Consider the following 17789-nt stretch of genomic DNA (forward strand, 5'->3'; position numbering starts at 1 on the left):
TGGGCTTACAAGCTAGCTCGCTCACCACAGGGCACTCATCCCGCACTTTTACACCAACCACTTTCAAATGTCACCAGCCGCCACTGCAAGACATACGTAATGAGGCAGAGCGGTATCCCATCCAGGGATACTGTCCACCTAAATCATAATCAGGCCCTAAGTAAGCTTTTCGTCAAGCAATTTCTCTTGCTGTTGAAGGCCTCTGCCTCTTACTTTCCAGCTCAATCTCTCGTTCTCCTTAGGTCTCTTTCTCTCGAATTGCACACATTTTTTTATATAATGGAATTCAGATTGTGTGGGTGTATCTTTTATGCAGACTTTAAGGCAAATCAATCGCAGCAGAATGAAGTGACAAGTACCCTAATTTAACTCATGACATGTTTCTTTCAGAGTGGCTCTTAAAGGCAAGCCAGCAGGTGCACTATAAATAAAATCGCTCAGTGTGCAGCGTAGATTATGCTCATAATACAGGATGACACCCATGGCATAACAAAATGTTTGCACCTCACTTTTGACATGGTACAAAATGATTAATACACACAGATGACGCAAAGAGGTGTCATTTTATTCGGTGCTGTGTGTTTTTGAGTGAACAATGGTGGGTCAATTCAAGCCAGTATCCCCTTGCGTAACAATAAAATACAAAATAACTCGTGATTGATGTTTCATAATTCTCCACGTTGATGCACAAAAATGTAATTAGTGGGCATGTGCACACCTGGATGTTAATACACGTATAATCTGTTCGTAGCTGTAGCTGAAAACTTAAGACTGTAGGGTTGGATGTACAATTTCCCATTAGCAAACCAAGGATATGCAGTTTGCACACTGAATGGTTTGCAAATGGGTGCAAATTACACATTCACAGGTTGTCACAAAATTACTGGCCCAATGACTATTCCTTAGGCGGGTCGCTATCTGTGAGCCCGCAGCTCCTGTGAACTGTTGCAGAGGCATGGATCAAAGCCTGCAAGAGGCAGTGACTTTTGCCTTGTGTTTGTAATGCCAACTAGATGTGTATTTTTAAGGAGCCCCTTTCCAATAAAGGGACAGATGTGGATAGTAACTTTTAATTTCTAACAGTAGCCTTGTAGTCCCACACTAAATCCTGTGTTAACTGTTGCTCCCTAGAGTAGCCCCATTGGATGCGGGGTTAGGTTACTGGGGCTCTTGTAATGAGGCGTAAGGTATTTTACTTTGTCACATAAGTAGGTTGCAGGGAATGTTGAACAAAAAAACTGTTTTTTGTTCGAAATTCACATCCATATAGAAAATTCCATGTAAATTGCTAAATAGGACAATAATTAACATTACTAACATATGAAGTAGCTTCAATGTAGGCATTATTTTTTTAATTTGACCTGAAAGCTTCTTTTCCATAACTATTAAAACAACACATCTCAATTAGACGCAAAAATTGAGGGGCACTAAGCTCCTGTCAAAAAGCGCTAGGGGATCTTTTTCCTGGCCTTACGTAGTTGCTCAATTCCCAACAGTGATTTCTGAAAAATGTATCGCTCCTTATCCTTTCTCAGCTTAAGGTCTCATTACTAGGTCCCTGCTGATCTCAGTTTGGCTGATAACAAAAGGTATTGGCTGAATCAGAGCTAGGAGAACTGTGGTGTGTCATCCTGAGCTGTCACCTCCTATAACCAGATTCAGTTTCTGGGTGAAATAATCTGGCAAAGCGAGGAAATAATGGGGAACTGACACCAGAATTACCAATTCTTGAGAATGCTGGTGACTTTCAGGGTACAACTTTTAGTTCCAGGTAAAATCCTTCCTTCTGAAGTTACATGCCCCAGTGTCAGTAACCCTGAAAAGTAAAATTAGATGGTGCCAATCAGGGATGTGATAACGAGGTCGTTAGTGGTAGCAACACTGCCTTGCCCAGCTTTCTAGGATCCACAGGTTTTTCCAAAACACTCCTGTTTCGTTTGACAAATATTGATTACCTTTGCACTTTTGGTTTTGATTTCAGCCTATTGTTTTCAGCTTTTCTCGCAAAATATATGCTGGGTACAGGGAGACCATGAACAAAGCAAATTTATTCTTTGAAATACCATAATTTCAGAAGGTTATTTTTTTCAGAACAAGGCAGTATGACATATACACTACCCCTGTATAACGCTCTTCCTTTAAGCATTTATCTGCTTGATGATATCATCACTTATGCTACATACAATTAAAACTTTTTCTAGGGTTGAGACCACATATTTATTAAAGGTAGGCCAGGGTGAAATTTAAACGATACCACCATACTCTATTCAGTTTTTGGAGTTTCGTGTTATGCTTGGCGTGTGCATTTCCAGAAATCAAGCCATTATTCCAACCCCTATATATACACTATTATAGAAGGGCAAATTGGAGTGTGGGGGCACTGCATAAAGCCACAATGTGAGCGTCTGTTACTCATATCAAGAGGATTTTTCACACTAAAATATAATGGCAGAAGAGGGCCGCCAAGTAGGAGCCTCCTGCCGGAGCTCCGCCGTCAGATGGCACAGCAACCCGGATCGGGAACCGTAACACGCCGCCGGAGGGAGTAGGGGGATGCCCTGGGCCCCTTGGATGCTCCGGTGACTGGTTGGTGGTGCAGAAGGGTGACGCTGGGCCTTGTGGGGCCTGGAGCTGTAGACCGCCGAGGGCTATGGCCGGAGCGGCTTCAAAATGGTGGATGCATGACAGTCACAGCCCGCAGGGCAAATGGCGGCGGGGACAGAGCTTTTGTATTGGTTCGCCCGCAATGGCGTTTCTGGGGGAGACCGCTGCACCACATTGAGTTGCCCCCTGATTGCAGCGGCAGCAGCACGGGGGAAGCCCACCTAATGGACCTGCAGTAGAGTGAGGGGGCAGGGCCCGGTAGGGGCCGCCCCATGCAGAGGTGTTCTTGAGGGGCCTACGCAGAGCGCAGAGCGCAGATGAGAGGTGTCTAATAGCCTGGCCTACCGGATGCGGTAAAGATGAAACAGCATGCGACTGGTGGAAGACGGTCTCCCAGAGGGCGGGGTGCATGGCAGGCCGCTCCCGGGAAAGGAGCCGTGGCTGTAAACAGTGTGGAGCAGAGGTGAGAGGCCGGCTGAACCAGAGGGACAGAAGGGGGGTGGCTCGTGAGGGACCCTCAGAGTGGTGGACGGGGAGCCGACGGAAACAGACCCCGCATCGCTGGGCCACATAATAGAGTGAAGGCGGCGCAAAGTAAACCAAAGCCCAGCTAAGTACCCTGGCCGAGGAGATTTTAGAAAGGCGACACACCCACGGATGATATCGGTCACGTTTGGGCTTTCGGAATGGCATCCCAGAAGCACAGCAAAAAGGAGGGTTCCCTCAGAGATCTTTTCACCAAAGCCCCTGCCAAAAGAATGGCACAGTCAGGACCATAAGAACCAGAGGGTGGTGATGAGGAGGGACCTGTGCTGTCAGAGGGTGATGGAGCTCCCTTGACAAGAGCATTTATGGAACAACTCTTCGGGTCCTTACGTGAAGACTTCGCAATGCTGAAACGGGACATAGCGGTAGACATTAAAGACCTCAAAAAGGAGGTGATAGATCTGGGCCAATGAGTGGACTCAGTAGAACAAAAGCGGGATGCGAGAGAGAAAGCGCTGGACTGTCATAGAAGGGAACTCCTCACCCTGCAGGATAAGAACCAAGACTTGCAGTATCAAATAGAGGACCTCAAAAACAGATCACGTTGCTCTAATATTTGGATAAAAGGGATTCCGGCTCAGGCAGTGACGGGGTCCCTGGAAGATTTTGTGGTGCGTCTCTTCCGTCACGTGGCGCCGTCCTTGAAGGAGCAGGACATTGTACTTGATAGAATGCACAGGGCGGGCAGGTCCGCCCGCACTCCGGGACAGGCTCAAAACATATTAACTTGCTTACACTACTATAAAGAGAAAGAGGTTATCATGGCAGCAATACGAGACACGACAACTATCGAGTTTGAGGGCTATATCAGGATCTTTCTACGTTAACACTACAGCGCCGTAGTCTGCTCATACCAGTGACTGAAATACTCAGGGAGGAAGACATCAAGTGTACCAGTGGGGTCAACCCTTCCGACTACTCTCCACATGGCACAACGAACTACGCAGTATCCGCACCCTAGAAGAAGCTCAGAGACTGACGGGGATGCCACAGAATCTTGAAGAACAGGCCCAGATGGCAGCGCCTGAAACCAAACAATCGACGATGCACAACTCATAAACCCTCAATGGTCGAGAGACAAAAGGAGAGGCGGCACTAATTAGAAGCCTACGCAGCCAGGATAGTGTGCCCGAAGTGGACTCAGACCACTGAACTACATTACGCAGCCATGAGCAATTTTATATGCCGTCTTGGACTGGACCCCCGTGAGTGGCCTTGGTGAATGCTCAACTGATGACATGGCCACAGCTGTGAAGGACTGGGATATCCAAACGGCAGAGCTCCACTTCAACGGAGAGACGGTCGAGCCCTTGGCGGTTCAATGTACAGAAACAGACCCCAGATGATGCTGAAGACTGTTCCCAGGTGGGGAACATTGTTTCAAGTTTTCCCCAAGTTATATGTTCACCTTACCCTATCCTGTACATCATCCTTGAGGAGACAGACGCCTTTTACCCTATCACTTCTGACTACACGGGGAATCACTTCACGCTTTAATCACTAAGACGACATATAACGCAGCGACATCTGTCAGTTTTTAGATGATAACTATACGGAGTCTTAATGTGAGAGGTCTTCATGATCCGGTGAAGAGACCGGCCCTCATGCTCCAGCTTCGAGACATGCACTGCCATATATGCCTACTTCAGGAGACACACTTACTCCGCCAAGACTGGAGGAAGACAAGGACTTGTTGGTTTGACCGACAGTTCCACTTATCGAGCCCTGGGCGGCGAGCTGGAGTGGCGATTCTGCTGGCCGCGAACTTCCCGGGAAGGGTGATCCGAGTGCAGGCTTAGATCCCTGGCCGCTCTTCTTGCTGCAAATTGATATGCAAGGGCATCACTTAACGATTGCTAACATATATGGTCCAAATGACTATCAAGAAAGCTTTCTAAGGGATGCACTGGGGAAGGTTCTGACGACACCTGACAAAGACATAGTGGTGGGTGGAGAATTTAATTTGGTACCAGATTCCTAACTAGACAGGTCAGCTCAAAGATACGGTCAGACCTGCACTTTCACACAAGGTTTCCAGGATTGGCTTCAGGAGGCGGGCCTGATGGACATCTGGCGACAACAATACCCAACAGATAGAGCGTACTCTTTGTTCTCAGCTGCACACCAAACATACGCCCCTATAGATCTCTTCCTCACCCTTACCACGCATTACCACCTTGTCGACTAGCTTGGCCATTGGGATGGCCTCGATCTCAGATCACTCCCCACTCACACTTTCTCTTATGCTACCAGCCCACAAACCAGGTAGACAACAATGGCGTCTTAATACAATGCTTTTAGCGTATGAGGACACCCTAACGGAACTTGAGGACACAGTCAGCCACTTTTTGGCTGAAAATGATACTCCTGAAACCAGTATTGCAACCCTCTGGGAGACTCTCAAAGTGGTCGTCAGAGGTCAATTTATAGCGATAGCTGCAAGACAGAATGCCTTGCGTCGTGACAAGCGTCAACAGCTAGAGGATGAAATACGAGGATTAGAAGAGACACATAGACAGTCCGGGTCCCTGGCAGTGAGAAGACAGCTACAAGCTTTAGATGAGGGTAAAGCGGAGTATGCTCTACTCCGCACTAAGCAAAAATTCTACACAGGGGGGAACAGAGCGGGACGATTGCTTGCACATAGACTCCGTATACAGGCCACGGAGCGCTGAGTGGCGGAGCTCAGGCTGCCTGACGGAACTCTGACCTAATGGGAAGAGCCAATCCGCCAACAATTTGAATGATTTTACGCAGACCTATACTCCACGGAGGGGGTCGAACAGTCGGAAGTGGAGGACTACTTGGACTCTGCGCCGGGGGCCCGTCTCCCCCCCTGTGGATAGTGCTGCACTAGAGAAGGATATAATGCCCACGGGGTCCTTGAGGCTATACACCACTTGAAGCCAGGCAAGGCTCCGGGTGCGGATGGCTTTGGGGCAGTGTTTTATACATCGCTAGGCGCACAGTTGGCTCCAATTCTGGCCAGACTCTATAATGCGTTGGGCCCCTCTCTCTCCCTCCCGCCCACGATGCAACTGGGCATAGTGACAGTCATTCCTAAGCCTGGGAAGGATTTCCGGAGCTGTTCTTCCTATCGCCCCATTACACTGCTCAATGTAGACGTGAAGATCTTTACGGGCATATTGGCCCACAGGCTGAACCCGTACATGCAGCACCTGATTGACCCAGATCAGACTGGCTTCATACCTGAACGTTCTTGTAGTGACAGCACCAAGAGACTATGCCATCTACTGGACAAGGTCCATCGAGGTAAAATCCAAGCACTTCTCCTCTCCATTGATGCGGAGAAGGCATTTGACCGAGTTCACTGGCAATACCTCCACACACTTTTAAAAAGGATTGGACTGGGCCCCAGATTTCGAGGTTGGATTGGGTGCAGTTATGACAAACCTAGAGTGGCGGTTGCTGTGAATGGGGGCCTATCCCGGCAGTTCCCCATACAATGGGGCACTCGTCAGGGCTGCCCTCTATCGCCACTATTATTTGCATTATAGATAGAGCCTTTTGCTGAGCACATACGACAACGCCCGGACATTTCAGGAGTGCCAATGGGTGGCAGGGAACATAAGCTGGCCCTTTAGGCAGATGATATGCTCCTTCACTTGGTACAGCCCCAGACTTCGCTCCCCAGCGTTATGGTAGAGCTGATGGCTTTAGGAAAGGTGTCAGGGTTTAAAGCCAACCTAACTAAATCTTCCATACTGAACCTTACTACCTCGGAGGCCGACCAGTCCTCCGTGGAGTCTGCCCTCCTCTTTCTGTGGGCCAGGCAGGTTATTATGTACCTGGGTTTGCGTATCCTCCCCACTGTAGTGGCTACAGTTGACAGTAACTACATTCAGATACTGAACACTACTCGCTCTGACTTAACCAAATGGAAGTCACATGGTCTCTCCTGGCTGGGGCGGCTAGCGGCAGTAAAAATGACACTCTTGCCTAAGATACTTTATCTCATGCAGACCTTGCCACTGCAGCCCCCACCCGCCCTATTGGACACAATGCAAACCCTCATCTGGGAAATCATATGGGGCGGTAGGAGGGCTAGGATGTCAAGACCGTAGGCATATTTACCACAGTCTGAGGGCGGATTGGGGGTCACACACCTTTTAAGATACTACCAAGCCGCACAGCTGCGCTATATGGTTGAATGGGACCGACGCATGACAGAGAAATACTGGTGCTTTATAGACCAGGCGGTGGCGGGAGTTCATATTTGGAGGGTACAATGGCTGCCGAAGAGACACAGACCACGTGGGGTATATGTCTCACCGATCTTGAGGGCCACACTACATACCTGGGACAGGGTACAGATCGCGAAAGAAGTTTCCACATTGGTGTCCCCACAAACACCGATCAATGGTAACCCGGACTTCCCCCCCGCACTTGACAAACCCGGCTTCTTGTCATGGCAGGTAGCGAACTGTAAACGGATAGGCGACCTTTTTGATGAAAATGGCATCATGGACTTCAACACCCTCCAAAAAGAATATGGTCTCTCTTCCTCGGCCTACTGGCAATTCGTGGCCATCCATCACTGGGTGACTTCACCCGTGTTACGCCCACATGCCGGCCGCCCCTCACGAAATTTGAGCAATGGATACTGACCAAAGATACGGACAAGCAGCTCTTGTCCGACATTTACACCTTCCTGACCACAACACCTACACTCCCCATGACACCAGCAAGACGTAGATGGGAAAGGGAATGCGAGTGCGGTTTCACAGTTGGGGAGTGGCGGGATGTCCTTCACCGAGCACGTCACAGCACAAGCGACGAACACCAAAGAAATGTTTCTTAAAATTGCACACTACATGTACTACACACCCGTACGGGTAGCCCAATGCAGGGCACACGGGGATGGCGAGTGTTGGCGCCGATGTGGTCAGAAAGGCACACTTACTCACATATTATGGCATTGCCCAGAGATAGCCCCCTTCCAGCAAGCTGCCTCACCGCAATCGATGACATGTACACTACTGATATACCGCACTTTCCAAGTTACGTGCTGCTGGGCCTTCCGAATCCTCAAACATATCCACTCCGCACACCTACGGGGAAAGCAATTACCCTGGCACTAGGGGCTGCTAAACTGTTACTGCTTTCTCACTGGGGTACAACGACCATCCCCACACACAATGACTGGCTACACAGACTATGGGCACTCTTGGGCATGGAAAGGCTGACAGCTGCAGTGACTGGCTCGCTGTCCCTCTTTGATAAAACATGGGGACCGTGTATACAATACCTGTTGGACGAATTTTGGGAACTAACCTGCCCTTCCTACCTGCGCATCTTGCGCCTGATGAACCCATCACAGACCTCCCACAAACTGGACTGACGGTCAAGGCCTGGGTCCTTCTCCTACATTGTGCATGATTAGAATTAGTATACTGAACAGGGTGCCTCCCATGACATAGGCTCAGCATTCCTCTTCCCCTTCCTCTCTTACCCACCCTTCCTCACATTGGTGGTCATTCTGACCCTGGCGGTCTTTGACCGCCAGGGCGGAGGACCGCGGGAGCACCGCCGACAGGCCGGCGGTGCTCCAATGGGGATTCCGACCGCGGCGGTAAAGCCGCGGTCGGACCGGCACCACTGGCGGGGTCCCGCCAGTGTACCGCGGCCCCATTGAATCCTCCGCGGCGGCGCAGCTTGCTGCACCGCCGCGGGGATTCCGACCCCCCCTACCGCCATCCAGATCCCGGCGGTCGGACCGCCGAGATCCGGATGGCGGTAGGGGGGGGTCGCGGGGCCCCTGGGGGCCCCTGCAGTGCCCATGCCACTGGCATGGGCATTGCAGGGGCCCCCGTAAGAGGGCCCCTACATGTATTTCACTGTCTGCTGCGCAGACAGTGAAATTCGCGACGGGTGCAACTGCACCCGTCGCACAGCTTCCACTCCGCCGGCTCGATTCCGAGCCGGCTTCATCGTGGAAGCCTCTTTCCCGCTGGGCTGGCTGGCGGTCTGAAGGCGACCACCCGCCAGCCCAGCGGGAAAGTCAGAATTACCGCCGCGGTCTTTCGACCGCGGAACGGTAACCTGACGGCGGGACTTTGGCGGGCGGCCTCCGCCGCCCGCCAAGGTCAGAATGAGGGCCATTATCTGTTATCCCACTGGCCTGTGGTTGTAGGTGGGTATGTTGTATTTCTTTTGCAGTACAAAAACAATAAAAGAGATTTAAACCATAAAATATAACGGCAAATGATGGGTTTGCATTTGGCATATGTTAGAAATGGGGTTTTGGTTGGCAGTCAGGTTGCCCCTTGTTCAAGCAAGGACCCTCACTCTAGTTAGGGTAAAAGAGAATCACCCTCAGCTAACCCCCGCTGGCCCCCTTGGTAGCTTGGCACGAGCAGTAGGCTTAACTTCAGAGTGCTAGGTGTAAAGTATTTCTACCAACACACACAGTAACTTAATGAAAATACTACTTAGAAAAATAGTAGAAATTTATCTAAACAAAACAAGAGCAAAACGACAAAAATCCATGATACACAAGTCAAGTTATCAATTAAAAACAAAAAATAGTCTTCATGTAATTTTAAACTCAACGCTAAGAGCGTGTGTCAAAAAGGGCTTGCAAGGTGTCGATTTCACTCTTGAGCGAGACCGTGCGTTGTTTCTCCTTCAGTTGAGTCGGTGTGTGTTGTTTCTTCTCTCTGCAGGAGTGCAATGTGTCGATTCGAACCGCACTCTCGGGTCCGGGCAGGCCTTGCGTCATTTTTACACGCCCAGCGATGTTCGCGTCAGAAATCCTGCTGCACGATGATCCAAAAACCACACAGCGTGGGTTGCGATCTCACCAGCCTCTGTCAGCGATACTGCGCGTCGTTTCTCCAGCCGCAGACATCGATCTTCCTGTCGCATTGCAGGCAAGCATCGATTTTCAGTCGCGAAGCCGGCGGCACATCAATTTTTCAGCCGCAGATCTGAGTTACGTCGATCTTTTCCCCTTGCGGCAGTCGGTGCGTGGATTTCTCACTCTTGGGCTGCCAGATTCTCCTTTCAGGGTCCCAGGAACTGGAGGGGCAAAACTTGGCAAGGTAGGAATCTCAGCAGAGGCTCCAGGCGGTGACACAGAGAAGTCTTTGCTGTCCCTGAAACTTCAAACAACAGGAGGCAAGCTCTAAATCAAGCCCTTGGAGAGTTCTTCACAAAAAGGAAGGCACAAAAAGTCCAGTCTTTGTCCTCTAGCACAGGCAGAGGCAGCAACTGCAGGATAGAACCACAAAGCACAGTCACAGGCAGGGCAGATCTTCTTCCTCAGCTCTTCAGCTCTTCTCCAGGCAGAGGTTCCTCTTGGTTTCCAGAAGTGTTCTACAGACTGTGGTTTTGGGTGCCCTTCTTCTAACTATTTTGCCCTTTGAAGTAGGCTTACTTCAAAGAAAAGTCTCCCTTGTTTGTGAAATCCTGCCTTGCCCAGGCCAGGCCCTGGACACACACCAGGGGGTTGGAGACTGCATTGTGTGAGGGCAGGCACAGCCCTTTCAGGTGTGAGTGACCACTCCTCTCCCCCCTCCTAGCACAGATGGCTCATCAGGATATGCAGGCGACACCCCAGCTCCCTTTGTGTCACTGTCTAGTGAGAGATGCAACCAGCCCAACTGTCAAACTGACTCAGAAAGGGAATCCACAACAGGCAGAGTCACAAAGATGGCTTAAGCAAGAAAATGCTCACTTTCTAAAAGTGGCATTTTCAAACACACAATCTTAAAATCAACTTTACTAAAATATGTATTTTTAAATTGTGAGCTCAGGGACCCCAAACTCAAATGTCTATCCTCTCCCAAAGGGAATCTACACTTTCATCATATTTAAAGGTAGCCCCCATGTTAACCTATGAGAGGGACTGACCTTGCAACAGTGAAAAACGAGTTTAGTAGTATTTCACTGTCAGGACATTTGAAACACATTACTATACGTCCTACCTTAACCATACACTGCACTCTGCCCTTGGGGCTACCTAGGGCCTACCTTGGGAGTGCCTTACATGTAAGAAAAGGGAAGGTTTAGGCCTGGCAAGTGGGTACACTTGCCAAGTCTAATTTACAGTTTAAAACTGCACACACAGACACTGTAGGGGCAGGTCTGAGCCATGTTTACAGAGCTACTAATGTGGGTGGCACAACCAGTGCTGCAGGCCCACTAGTAGCATTTGATTTACGGGCCCTGGGCAGCTCTAGTGCACTGTACTAGGGACTTACCAGTAAATAAAATATGTCAATCATGGATCACCAATTACATACACACTTTGTAAAGCAGCCCTTGCACTTTAGCACTGGTTAGCAGTGGTAAAGTGCCCAGAGTAACAAAAACAGAAAAAACAGAGTCCAGCACACATCAACAACCTGGGAAACAGAGGCAAAAAGTTAAGGGAGACCACGCCAAGGATGAAAAGTCTAATAGCATATTTTCATGTCATTTTGCATTAACTAGGCAAAAACTAATAACGCAAATTTCGTACACGGCTGGATATAATTATACCTTTTTTAATAGCTTTATTTCGGCAGTTCACACCACAAAAGCAAAGTTACAATAATTACATTTGGTATGGTTAAAATATAAAAACATAGTATTAAACTAATGCAATTTGTTCCCCATAGGAGAGCTGAAGCATCACAGCCTACATATTGATTTAAGTACAAGTCAGGGCATGCTCTTAAAAGCCCTAGCAATACACAATAACATGATTAAAACTACTGTATACTTAAAATCAGTCACACAAACTGTTGTGTATTTGGTAACAAATATATACTAGCACATAGACGCACATCAAACCACAAGAAAGAACAATCACTTTGTAAGTACAGGTTTCTGTGTCTAGGTTAAATCACCGCTAATGGTTCATCTGGCCATCAGTGAGCCTCCAGACATCTTTAGGACTCATCAAGAGAACCAGTTGGCAAGCTTGATGTAGTCATTCTGGATCTCAGTAACCACATCTGACCCAAAAACTTGGCAACAGAACATGCAAGGAGTGGTCGAGGGGACGATCTTAACATTTTTGATACAATGACACTACTTCTAGTCCTCAACACCCTACAAAGGGTTTTGATCCATTTCAAACGAGGGCTCACATAAACAGGGCAGGCACACAAGATATGGGCATTGGTTTCGCAAAACAATTGCACATGGGACACAGAGCACCTGCACCTGGGGCCCATTTATTAGTGAAACATGATCCAATATTTATGTTTTCTTGTTGTGTCCCTTATTTTATTTCATTTTTCCTGCATTTATTTTTGTTGGAAGTCATTCATTTTTTTTTGCTGTAGTTATTTTGGTTGTTTGTAATTTTTATTTATTGTAAATTACTGCTATTTTACTGTTTTGGGCAGTTCGCCTCCACACTCAGTATTGCTTTTTGGGGTAGAATGCACATAACTAAATGTGATAAATAATAAAAATGCACATTCTGCCAGCTATACATTACAGGCTCAGTTCCCAAACAAAGATATAAATCTGCAAACGTGTCTAAAAAATCCCGTCTCTTTTTCTAGCCAAAAGGAACACTGGTGACACAGATCAAATGATGTCAGGGACCATAGATGATTATTAGACAGTTGTAACCAAAACATAAACCTGTTCAGTGAATCTCATTCTGCAAAACTAAGATATGAGAACAAGCATACAAACTTAAGAAATGTATTTTCCATCTGCCGAAAAAGTCCCTCACTCTATTTTCAGGAGGATAAAATACGAGATTCTCAGAATATAGATTTCTATACTTTGTGTATTAAATAAATTGTGTTCGGCCCTTGTGGACTCGTTTGAAGAGATTTGGGTCCATATGCCTCAGTACAGTTTCAATAAAAAATATTTGCCTTTATTTTCTGCACTTCTGTGGAGCGCATAAATGAACACATTAACATTTCTAACTAATGTAATGCAGGTACATTTACATATTTAAACATTAGGAAGCTTTAAAGGTTTTCTTGAAGAGACAAACGACCAACTCTTCTTTGGTGAGGCAAGCTCAAAAAGCTAATGAGTAGAATATTCTGCTCCTGGAACGCAAAGGGCTATTAGAAGTAATACAGAAGGGACCGGCTTTGTATCGTGAGCACTGCAGTCCTGTCATCTGCAGATGGGAGATGTTAAGCGGCAAATAAGGAGGTTGGTGTGAGAAGTCCTATAGATAAGCCCTTATTGCAGGGACTACAACAACGAGAATTGATAGCAATTTTTCATCTGAATCCACTGCAAAAAGTCTTCCACCCAGCCACTTTTAGATACTTCATTGGTTTGTGGGTGAGCGCTGCATGCCCCTCCCTAAATGTTCTGGACAATGACTGGACCATATGTAGATTTCAGCTCCCTGATACTTCAATGTGGCCTCTGGTCAGTTGAGCCTTTCAGAAACAGTAAAATGCGAATTCATTTGTTTTTAGCCATACTTATCTAAAGCAGCACTTTCATAGGGTTGATTGTTTGTGCCAAATAGAAAACGCCACTGACATCTTACCTGTCTTGTTTTTCAATGTCATTCAGGTAGTGAAGAGATCTCTCGGCTAGTAGACGTGGTGAGCTTTCACTGGGTTGCTGTCTTAAAATGTAATCTCCTTGAACGTCAAATTAGACTACAAGAGATACTAGAGAGTTATTGTACACTATATGTGCACAATACTTGTTTATGCCTTCCTTTTTCGGTTCCTGGTGATTCCGTTCTTCTGTAAATAACGCGATTCACATTTCCTAGCAAATGTATTGGTTTAAACACGAAAAAAGGGAATTAGCTCACGGTCTTCACGTTCCAAGAGTAGCTATTCCAGGGTGCAGTAGCCTCTGATAGTCACGGAGTGCAGTCAATCGCCAGTCCATTTAAACTCCCATGCAGCATATCACCAACAGCCAAACAGTCTCTCGCTTGAGACTAGTCTTTATCTCATTCCTGCCACTTTCTGTCACCTGTCTTTGAAACAACCAGCAGCCATGTTAAGTGGACTAATGACACTTTCCAAAGCATTAATATACTAATAGAGTCCTTAGAATGTAAACTCACATTAAACAGGGCTTCATCGTTTCGAAAAGATGTTACTCCCTGTATCTACTGCTAACTAAACTGCCATTAAAAATAAACTGGAATAAATATTTGGAATCAACACTGGTACCCTTACTTCGAAAAACACGCTGAAAAAACCCTCTTCAACTTTCAGTCTCCAGTTTACTTTACACTGCTTTGATTTTCTATTCTGTCAGCTAGTTCCAAACTGAGCCCATTTCTTCATTTTCAATACTTACAATTATTTCCTCAATATGCATATATTGTTCAGTACTCAATGTGTAAGCCTGCCCTCTAACTTAGTTTTTGGTCCATACAGCTCTCACCCATTTCCTTTCCAAATTCTCTGAGATACCTGTCCTCATCCGCAGACTTACTCACAAACACTACCACAGTGGAAACGGGGGCAAGCGGTTCACTCTGAAATCCTGCTCCAAATCAAAACGGATATAACACGCATCTCACATTTTTCCATCATCTCTAACTTGAAATGCATTTTTGTTAGTTAATGCAATATTGACCCAAGCACACATATGGGATTGCAGACTTCCCTGATCTCATGCAACCTAGATATGCTTCCCATCATATGAATGTGGTTCACTGCAGTCTCATCATTTGATTTTCTAATGCCTATAGACCGTACTCTCCTTACAAGGGAATACCTTGTTATAATGGCTGTGGCATTGCGAATATTCAAAAGAAGAAATGGGATCTGCATCACTACTGAGACACAACCATTCTCCTATATGAAACTTCTTCAATTACAGACAAACCAAAACACAATAAAACCTTATTCTTTCACCCTATCTGCCACCCCACTTGCAGCACCACAACCTTCATTAAACAAAAGCACGCTATTTTCAAAGATCAACACAAAATAAGCTCTTGAGCTGACCTTACTCACGCACACCCTTTCCTACACATAAAAACTCCCTTGACCTACTAATTGATCCTTCCAACATTATTCCACCTGAGAAATCCTTTGAACTTGATTGGAAGGGTCATCTCTCAATAACTTTCTGCAATCCTCAGTTTGAATTTCAGACAACAGGACAAGCTGTACCTCCTTTACAAGTCCACTTCTAACACCATAAATAGTTGTATGCCCTCTCAATAAAAAATAAATAGAGATGGACTTTACATTCCGTTACATTCCTTGGTACACTGGTGAACCTTTTGCCAATAAAATAAGAACAAGAAGTCTGGAAATGCTGAGAAACGGAGAACAGACAAGCTCTGAGCTCAATGTCAGGAAAAATTCTAAAGATCAACCTCTACTCACTAAAGCGATCTACTTTACATATCAAATCTAAGAAGTTTAAAATGAGTTAGAAATCTATACCCAACCATAAGGCAATGCACAAAATCTCACTCTGCAATATAGAGTAATGTGCCACCCACCACTGGCAACATTGCCATGTGTTCCCAGTCAGAGGGCAGAAAGTACACAGGCATCTCAAATCACACTCAGATCCTGTTACATTCCGGCAAGAACCACTCCAAAATGACCATCCTTCCAATAGCTAGATTATTCTTAGTTCCTATTATAAATCACAGCTTCTACAAAATCCAATTGCAAAACACCAATCACTCTATCCCTGCAACACTGATAAAAAGACATGCACAAGACATCATTATTCTTTTCCTCAAAATCATCTAGCTTCTCACTAGAAGAGAGTTTATTAACTTAATCACAAAAATATGGTCAGATTATCGCGCTCATCAAGAAACCTAATCTTGATCCTGTAAAATGTTATCACTTTAGACCAGTATCCAAGCTCTGTCGCATTGGCTCCCATTGTACCAATGAGGCTGAGGGATTTGGGTGGCAGCATCACCTAAATTGTGGGGAACTGAGTCCAATCCCATACCAGGTGAAAATTGTCAGCCTAATCCCCTTTCTGGCTAACTAGCAGGGCATCATCTCTGACCAAGAGCAGGGATGATTTGCGGCAACTGGGCATATGACATTGTGACTTCTCACGGAAATTGTGGTGGATCATATCTCATCTTTTTCTCTCAGTTACATTTGCCTCACACATGCAAAGATGAACAGAAGCAGGGAATGGTTCAATAATATTTATTGAATCAGTTGTGTCTTAGATAAAATAACAAGAAATGCAATCATTCGGATGATGAAACATACTAGAAGCAAAATGGTGACAAAAAAAGTGAAACACAAGAAAAGTCCCACCATTCTGTCACTTTATATGATATATGTAATTCCTCTCCTAACTATGTTAGAGCATAACAGAATAAGCCCTAATCCGCCCTTCAGGATGCCTCTGGGAAGACATAATTTCCCATACTTGAAAATGACAGTAGTATAGCACCCTGTTGTCTAAAGAGACACCATCCCCATGTAGGCCCGGTAACCGGCAGTCTCAGTGAGCAGCTGGAATGAAGTCAGACAGCATGCAGTCTTGGTCATGTGGCTGGAACCTCCCTCTAACATGCATGGGACAGGGAAATGTTTTTTATAATAAAACAACTGATGTTCTGAGAAAGTGTCCCCAAGTAGAAATATGAATGCTTCTGTGAAATGTTAGCGATGCAGTGCACCACTTATGCCGACAATCCTATCTTGTTGCAGCCATAAAGAAAGCACAGAGTGAAAGAATGTTGTGCTAAGAAATGTAAGTGCTTTCCTAGGCAAAAGGGCAGCAAGATAAAGGAAAATAAAACATCACTACAAATGTGGCCGATTCAAAAAGAATACAATTAAATAAAAAAAATGTTACTAGGCTAAAGGGCACAGGCAGCAGGCCTAGTTGCTAAAATAACATGCCCACAGGCATCACTAAAATGGCTCCACAACAGCTCCAGATCTTAAAGAATATTATTATCTTGTCTCAATAAGGCTTCTTGCTCAAATCTTAAACTTTGACCAACTGAATTCATTTCAGTCTGAATTACAACTACAACCCTCCAAATTCTAGACCACCACCTAAGATTTCTGGATTAATGCAACGTCTGCCTACTAGTTCTACTTGATCTGTCATGACATTCAACACCATGTAGCAAAATACCTAATTAAATAATCTCTCCTGCAGGATGGTGAGAGAAGAGAATTTTCTTTTTTCTCATGCTAAGACTCCAAACTGTAAATACAGATTAAAGATATTAAACATATCATTCAGGTGTTCCACAAAGCTCACATTTCTCACTCTATCTAATACCTATACGTGAAACCTATAGACACAAATAAATAAGACATAGCCACAGATGTAAATACAAATGAGAACCTAGAATAGCTTAGGGCCTATATCCAATCAAGTATATACAAAAAAAAAAAAAAAACTTTCTGGAAATGTTAATTAACTATTTAAATGCAGCCGTCGGCCAATGGCCAACAGCTGCATCTCCCCCCAGTATGTATTTCAGCTATCGACCAACACTACACAGGGTTATAAAGGGCCCTCTGATACTTTGTACTAGAGGGTTTTATTTTTTTCTATAGCTTGGGCCATTTGGAAACAGATTCCCGAGCAGCCGGAGTGTTTCTTTTTCATTTGAAATGACGATCAGCGTGCAGGGCGCAATGGCTTAATTACTCCTGAAAGTGAAAGTAAAATGAGCCAAGGAGCTTGTTTGGCTTTGGCTGAATCAGTGCTTT

This window comes from Pleurodeles waltl, chromosome 5 (assembly GCF_031143425.1).
Source record: "Pleurodeles waltl isolate 20211129_DDA chromosome 5, aPleWal1.hap1.20221129, whole genome shotgun sequence".
Lineage (NCBI taxonomy): Eukaryota > Metazoa > Chordata > Amphibia > Caudata > Salamandridae > Pleurodeles > Pleurodeles waltl.